Source organism: Passer domesticus, chromosome 32 (assembly GCF_036417665.1).
Source record: "Passer domesticus isolate bPasDom1 chromosome 32, bPasDom1.hap1, whole genome shotgun sequence".
NCBI classification, from domain to species: Eukaryota; Metazoa; Chordata; class Aves; order Passeriformes; family Passeridae; genus Passer; species Passer domesticus.
This window is the reverse complement of record NC_087505.1, coordinates 3510744-3519019: the sequence shown is the minus strand read 5'-3', so window position 1 is coordinate 3519019 and position 8276 is coordinate 3510744. Positions and strand designations below refer to the sequence as shown.

The following is an 8276-nucleotide window of genomic DNA, read 5'->3' as shown; positions in this document are numbered from 1 at the left end:
GCCCCTTCCCCGCTTCCTTAACTTTTGGGGTGCCCCAGGGTCCCCCTGGGGTGCTTCTGGGCTGGGGAGGCACCCAGGGGGGTCCAGGACCAACCCAAACTCCCCCAAACCTCATGCACAGGGGGGGTGGGGTTGCTCTGATGCCACTCAAGGCACCATTGGTGCCACCTGTGGGGTGATACATGGAGCCAGAGGGGAGCCCCAAAATCCCTCAAAACTCCCCAAGACCCCCCAAACCCCATAAAATCGACCCAAAACCCCGCAGGGGCCCTGGCTGAGCCTGAAATCTGCTATGTGCTGGATGCCGAGCTCTTCCTCTACAGCCTCATCCTCACCGGCCTCTACGTCTGCCTCAGGGTGAGCCCCACGAACCCCCCTTTTTTGGGGGGTCCCCAGACCTCCTGTCCTCCTCCTCCCGCACATTTTTACCCATTTCCCTCTTTTTTCCCTCATTTGGGTTTTGTCTTCCCCCTCCCCAGTTCATGACGCAGCGATTGTGGAGAGCGGCTGAGCAGGTAGAGAGGGGAGGGGATTTTTGGAGGATTTTGGGGAGTTTTGGAGTGCAGGGAGGGTTTGGGAGGGCTTTGGGGGATGGTGGTGCCCTGCTGTGCCCCCCCTCAATCCCCCAAAAATCCCCTTTCACTTTCTGTTCCTGGGCAGAAGGAGGAAGAGGCCGTTTATGCCGTGAGTCACACAGGTAATTGGGGGCAGATTATGGGGATTTTTTGGGGGGCAGGGTTTGTGCTGGAGAGGAAGCACACCTCTGGGGTTTGGAGGTTACCCCCAGAGCATTTACGGGCTGAGATTTGTGGTCCTCAGCCATTTATGGGGTGGGATTTGGGGTCCTCACCCATCTATGGGGTGAGATATGGGGTCCCCCCCATTTATGGGGTGAAATTTTGGGTGTTTGGGATTTGGGGTCCACCCCATTTATGGGGTGAGATTTGGGGTGGTTGGTATTTGGGGTGTTCCCCCATAAATGGGCTGGGATTTGGGGTGAAATTTGCGGTGTCTCTCCCATTTATGGGGTGAAATTTGGGGTGGTTGGGATTTGAGGTGTCCCCCTCCCAAAGAATCATTTCTGGAGCTGAGATTTGGGGTCCTCACCCATTAATGGGGCTGATACTTGGCATGTCCTCCCACTTATGGGGTGAGATTTGGGGTGTCCTTTCACTTAAAGGGCTGAGATTTGGGGTGTTTGGGATTTGTGGTTTCCCCCTTAAAGAACCATTTATGGGGTGACACTGTGGGGGGTGACAGGGGGTGGCTGTCACTCAGAGGAGTGACCCTCCAAAACCTTCCTGACCTCCCCACAGAGTCTCAGCCCCGGGGTACCAGGAGACCTATGAGACCGTATAGATGCAGAGCTCGTGACCCCCCCGTGTCCCCCCCATGTCCCCTCCTGTCCCCTCCCCTGTCCTCAGACCCCCCTGCCCCCCCACCAGGATGGATAATTGGGATTTTTCCTCCTGGAAATGCCGGATTTGGGTGGAAAATTGGGATTTTTTACACAAAAAGCACCCCCCTTTCCAAATTTGGAAAATTTTGTGGTGTCTCCCCCTCACCCAACCCATACAACCCCCACCCTTATGATGTCTGCCCCCCAAATTCTGACCAAAAACAACCCATGGAAATAAACCAGTTCAAACCAATTTAAACCAGTGCTCCCAGCTGAACCCAAAAGCTGTGGTTTGGTCCCAAAAGTGGAGGAAGGGTAAAAATTGGGATAAAATAGGTATAAAATACAGATTTAAAAGATTAAAAACAGAGATTAAATGGGGCTTAAAGGGTTAAAAATTGGGGTCAAAATTTAGGATATAATGGGTTAAAATATGGATTAAAATGGATTAAAGTAGGGATTATAAAAATTATAAAGTAAGAATAAAATGGGGAAAATGTGGAGATAAAATAGGGATTAAAAGGACTTAAAATAGAGACAAAAATGGGTAAAAATAGATAAAATATGGGTAAAAGTAGGGATAAGAAGGGGTAAAAATAGGGATAGAATGGGGCAAAATAGGGATAAAAATGGGTTTTAAAATGGGTTAAAACTACACATTAAAATGAGCTAAAAATTGGGATAATGTGTTTGAAAGGGTTCCAAATAAGTGTTAAAAAGGTTTAAAATGGGGTTAAAATGGGTTAAAAATAGATGAAAATGGGTTAAAATAGGGATAAAGTTGGTAAGAGTAGGGATTAAAAATGTGTAAAAATAGGGATTAAAATTGGTTAAAAATAGGAATTAAAAAGAATAAAAATAGGAATTAAAAAGAGTAAAAATAGGGATAAATATGGGTTAAAATATATGAAAAGTGGTTAAAAATAGGGATTAACATTGTTAAAAATAGAGATCAAAAAGGGTTGAAATAGCGGTAAAATGGGTTAAAATCATAAAAATGGGTGAAAAGAGAGAAAAAATGGGTTCAAACCATGGAAGAAGAAAGGGGAAATGTCCCCCATATCCCTGGGGAATGGCAGCTGGCATCAGGAGGTGGCATCAGCAGGTGACAAGGTGGCATCCGGGTGGCAGCAGGAGGTGGCAGAGTGGCACCATGGTGGCAGCAGGAGGTGGCAGCACTGGCCGTGCCCCAGGCCTTCTTTTCCACCAGAGCACAGTACTTGTTGGGCACCTCGGTGTCCCTGCAGGGGACAGAGTGACACAAGAGGGGACATCAGTGGTGCCAGGATGTGCCAGGAGGTGGCACAGGTGACAGGAGGTGCCAGGAAGTGACAGAGGTGCCAGAGGTGCCACAGCAGGTGGCACAGGAGGTGACATCGGAGGTGACATTGCCACCCCACACCTGAGGAGCTGCAGTTTCTGCTTTCCCACTCGTGCCAGGTGCTCTGCCTACTCCCGTGCCCCTGACAGCTCCCACTGTCCCTCCTCAATGGCCGCGGCTCTGTCGCACTGTCACCGCTGTCGCGACTCCCGCATCTGCTCCTGCAGCGCCTCCGCCTGGGCGCGCTGTGCCCGCTGCCGTGCCAGCTGCTGGTCCTGCTCCCGGGCCAGCTGCTCCTGCTGGGCACTGGGGACACGGGGGACATTGTGACACTGTGACACTGACACTGGGACAGTGGGACACTGTGACATTGGCAGCGTGACACTGGGATACTGGGACATTAGCGTTGGGGCAGTGGGACTGCGACATTGTGACACGGGCACAGCTGTACTCACTCCCAGGCCAGCTGCTGGTCCTGCTCTCATGCCAGCTGCTCCTGCTGGGCACTGGGGACACAGGGACATCACTGGGACAGTGGCACAGCTGTGGCATTGGGGACATGGGGACATCAGAGCAACATTGGCATAGGGACACAGGGACACTGGCACAGCTGGTCCTGCTCCCAGGCCAGCTGCTCCTGGTGGGCATTGTGGGGACACGGGGATACTGCCACAGTCCCCTGGGCACAACTGGCATGATGTCCCTGGCTCCAGGACAACAACACCGTCCCCTGGGCATGGCCTGCACAGTGCCTGGGGTGACACCGGTGACCCCAGAGCCGCCAGGATGGCACAGGGACCCTGCCAGAACCATGTGGTCACATCTGACAGCTCCTGGGGTGACACCGGTGTCCCCAACCCCCCAGCTGTCCCTGTGCCACCCCCAGTGCCACCCATTTGAGCAGGGTGAGGAAGTCACGGCGCTCCTGCTGCAGTGCCAGTGCCAGCTGCTGTCGCCGCTTTGTCGCCTGCTCACGTCGGCCCTGCTGCAGCTCCTGAGCAGCTCCGCGCAATGCCGCTCCCGCTGCAGCTCCCGGCGCTGCCACTCCCGCTCCGCCGCCACCTGGCTGCGCTTGAAGCCCAGAGCCTCCTGCAGGGACACTGGGGACATTGGGGGCATTGTGGACACTGGGAACACTGGGAATACTGGACACAGTGACAGCTCCCGGCAGAGCCACTCCTGCTCCGTCGCCTCCTGGCTGCACTTGGAGCACAGAGCCTCCTGCAGGGACAGTGGGGACAGTGACAGAGACAGCGGACACTGAGGACATTGGGGGCATTGGGGATATTGGGGACATTGGGGACACTGGGGACAGGGACAGCTCCCGGTGCCACTGCTCCAGGACATCCCCAACTGGGGGACAGAGCCCCACGGATGTGACAGAACCCCAGGGAGGGGACAGATGTGGCAGTGCCACCTACCTGCACCTGGTGCCAGCCCTGCTCGTACTCCTGCATCGCCTTGAACCGCTCCAGCTCCGGCTGCCGCTCCTGCCACAGCTGCGCCTGCTCCATCTCCAGCGCTGTGTCCTGCTCCTGGGGACAGGGACACCGCTGGGGACAGCGACACCTGGACAGGGATACTGGGACAGGGACATCGCTGGGGACAGGGACACAGGGACAGGGACACCAGGACAGGGACACTGCTGGGGATACAGGACACAGGGGCATGGCTGAGGACAGCAACACAGGGACAGGGACACAGGGACAGGGACACAGGGACAGGGACACAACTGGGGACAGGGACACCGGGACAGGGACATGGCTGGGGACAGCGACACAGAGACAGGGACACTGGGACGCAGGGACAGGGACACTACTGAGGGCAGGGACAGGGACACAAGGACAGGGACACAACTGGGGACAGGGACACTGGGACGGAGACTCAGCTGCGGACAGGGACAGGAGTATCAGCTGGGGACAGGGACACAGTGGGGGACAGAGCCCTGGGAAGGTGACAAAGCCCCAGAAGGTGACAGCACCCTGGAGAGGTGATGAAGCCCCAGAAGGTGACAGCGCCTTGGGGAGGGGACAGTGCCTCACGATGGGACAGTACCCTGGGGAGGTCACAGAGCCTGGAGGTGGTGACAGTGTCCTGCCAGCCCCACCTTCACCCGCTTCTGGCGCTGCTCCTCCAGGACCCACAGCTCAGCTCACCTGTCGCGTTCCCTCTCGCGCTGTCGCAGCCGCTAGTTCTCTGTGACCACTGCCTTCATCTTGGCCAGGAGCTGCTGCTTGCACTGCTGCTGCTGCTGCCAGGCCTGGCCACACTGTGGGGACACCATGGAGACACAAATCCCGTCACCGCAGAGCTCCACAAACCCCGCCTTCCCATGGAGATCCCAATTCCGTGGGACCCCCATGCCCCGGGACCCCCAAACCCTGGGATTCCCCATTCCCTGGGATTGCCCTGCTATAGATTCCAATTCCATGGGATCCCAAACCTCTGGGATCTCTCTCGTCAGGATCCCCATTCCCTGAAATCCCCATTCCCTGGGATCTCTCACTGCTTGGATTCCCAGACCCGTGGGATCCCCTTGCTATGTATCCCCATTCCCTGGAGTCCCAAACCCCTGGGATCTCCCTCATCAGGATCCCCATTCCCTGGGATCCCAAACTGCTGGGATCCCCCTCATTAGGACCCCCATTCCCTTGAGACCCCCATTCCCTGGGATCCCCATTCCCTGAAATCCCCATTCCCTGGGATCCCCATTCCCTGGGATACCCATTCCCTGAAATGCCCATTCCCCGAGATGTCCTATTGGCTGAGACACCAAATCCCTGGAATCCCAAATCCCTGGGATTCCCCTCCCCAGGCTGCCCCATTCCCCAAAATCCCCATTCCCTGAAACTCCCATTCCCCCAAATCCCCATTCCCTGAAATTCCCATTTTCCGAAATCCTCAGTCCCCGGGATCCCCAGCAGCTCCATGTCCCCTCCCACTGATGCCACCATGTCCCCAAGGCCACCAGAACCCGATCCCACCCTGCACTGCCCCAACCCTTTCAACCCGAATTCCCAAATTCCCTCTGGGAACCTCCCACCTCGCGATCCTCCCTCTTCATCTGCTCCAGGTGCTCCATGAACCTCTGGCCCTCCTGGAATTTCTGCTCAGCCTTCAGCGCCCACTGCTCCTGCTGCTCCTCCATCTGCTGGAGCACCTCCAGCTGGGTGCTGGGAATTCGGGAAGCATTCGGGAATTATTTGGGAATTTGGGAATTCAGGAATTTGGGAATGGAAAAGTTCTGGTCTGGTTCCAGAATTGTGGAGCGTACGGGGTGGGGAAGGGGAAAAGAAGGGAAAGAAGGGGGAAAGGAAAATGGGAAAGGGAAAAGGAAGGGAAAGGAGAAAGACAGAGAAAGGGAAACAGAAAAGGGGAAAAGGAGGGAAAGGGGAAAGAGAAAAGGTGAAAGGGAAAAGAGGGAAGGGGAAATAGAAAAGAAGGGAAAAGAGAAAGGAAAAAGAAGAGAAAGGGGGGGAAAAGGGAAAGGAGAAAGAGGAAAGGGAAGAGGAAAAAGAGAGGAGGGAAAAAAGTATGGGGGAAGGAAAAAGAGATAAGGGGAAAGGGATAAAGAAAAAGAAGGGAAAAGAAGGGAAAAGAAAGGAAAAGTAAAAAGGCAAAGGGAAAATGAAAAAGGAAAAGGGAAAGGAAAAGGAAGCATAGACCTGATGAGCTTCCTGCAGCGCTCCAGCTCGTCCTGCAGCTGCAGCTCCTTCTCCCGCTTGCTGTCCATGAGCTGCTCCAGGCGCTGCTCCTCCGCCCGCAGCTCCCCCTGGATCTGCCGCTTCTCCGCCAGCTGCCGGTCCAGGATGGAGCTGCAGCAGGCACCCAGCAGGAGCTGCGGGAAATGGGAACGGGAAATGGGATAAGGGACAAGAGAAAAGGGAAATGGAAAAGGAAAATGGGAGTCCTGGAGCAGCTGCTTCTTCTGCCTGTCCAGGATTGGAGCTGCAGCGGGCACTCAGCAGGAGCTGTGGAACATGGGAATGGGAAATGGGATAAGGGACAAGGGAAAACAGGAAATGGGAGTCCTGGAGCAGCCGCTTCTCTGGCCTGTCCTGGATGGAGCTGCAGCAGGCACTCAGCAGAAGCTGTGAGAAAGTACCGAGTTCAGGTGCCACATCTCATCCTCCTGCCCCAGCCTCATCCTGGCCGCGCTCTCCAGCAGCTCCCAGCGCTCCCGCTCCCTCTCCTGCTCCAGCTCCTAGCAGGTCTGAGCCTCCCGCAGCTCCTCCTGCTGCTGCTCCTCCCTGCGGGCCCGGCTGTGTGCCTCCTGCAGGACAGGGACACTGCTGGGGACATTCTTTGGGACACTCCTAGGGACATTCCCAGAGCCTACTGCAGGGACAGGCCTAGGATATCCTGGGACATTTCTGGGCAATCCTGGGGGACATTCCTGGGGCATTCCTTGGGGACATTCCCAGGGCCTCCTGCAGGGACAGTCCCAGGACATTCCAGGAGCCCTGGCACGAGGGGAGTGGGAAAAGCGGGATCAGGAAAATTGGGATTGGGGAAAAGGGGATCAGGAAATTCGGGATTGGGAAAAGGGGAATCAGGAAATTTGGGATCAGGAAATTTGGGATCAGGAAATCAGGAGATGCCCACAAAACCCGCGTCCTGGTGGGATTTGAGGATCTGCAGCCAATCCGCGCGTTGCCGCGGAGCCTGAGGCTCCTCCTGGATCCACTGGAATTCCTTGGTGCCGATGATGAGCGAGGCCGGGGACCGATCCCTGGGAACTCTGGGGGACACGGACCAAGATCAGGGACACGGGGACGGGACAGCTCCTGGTGTCCCGAAATCCCACCTGCATTACCAAATCCCTCCAGATCCCCAAATCCCCTCAGGGTTCCCATATCCCTCTGGCTTCCTAATTCCCTACAGTCCCCAAATCCCTTCTGGGTCCCCAAATCCCCCCGAGTCCTGAAATTCCTGAGTCCCCAAATCCCACCTGGGTCTTCAAATCCTCTCCAAGTCTCCAATTCCCTTCTGAGTCCAACTTCTCCCTGAGTCTGCAAATTCCCTGGGAATTCTGAGTCCCTGAGGGTCCCCAAATCCCTTTGGGGGTCCCACATCCCCCTGAGCCTCACACGAGCTCCCGGACCATGTCCTTGGTGAAGACCTGGATGGTTTTGGGTTTGTCCTGAGGTGAGGGCACCGGGCCCGAGGCGCTCCTCACATCCCGGTGCTGCACGATGGGGCTGGAGTGATCTGAAATCTGTGGGAAAGGATGGGGTGAGACCCCAAAATCATCACACAAATCCACCCTCAAAATCCCCACAAAATCTCATTAAAATAAACACAAAATCCCCTCAAAAGCCCCCACAAAATCCCATAAAAGTCACCCCAAAATCCTCTCAAAAACCACCCCAAAATCATTCCAAAATCCCCCAAATCCCTCAGAATCCCCAAATCTCTTCAAAACCCCCCACAAAATCCATCAAATTTTGGGGTTAGAGACTCCCAAATGCCCCAAAATTCCCCCAAAACTTCCCCAAAATTCCATTAAAATTCCTCCAAAATGGTTCCATCCTCACCTTCCTTGCCCTCTCCCCC

General features: G+C 55.4%; 1 long non-coding RNA gene across 1 annotated transcript; it reads left to right on the top strand.

Moving 5' to 3' along the window:
* The first annotated feature begins 227 nt into the window (after nt 1-227).
* LOC135288035 (uncharacterized) lies at nt 228-693 on the top strand. Its single transcript, XR_010351395.1, has 3 exons — nt 228-357; nt 480-515; nt 661-693. It is a non-coding gene; the product is annotated as an uncharacterized LOC135288035 (long non-coding RNA).
* The last annotated feature ends 7583 nt before the right edge of the window (nt 694-8276 follow it).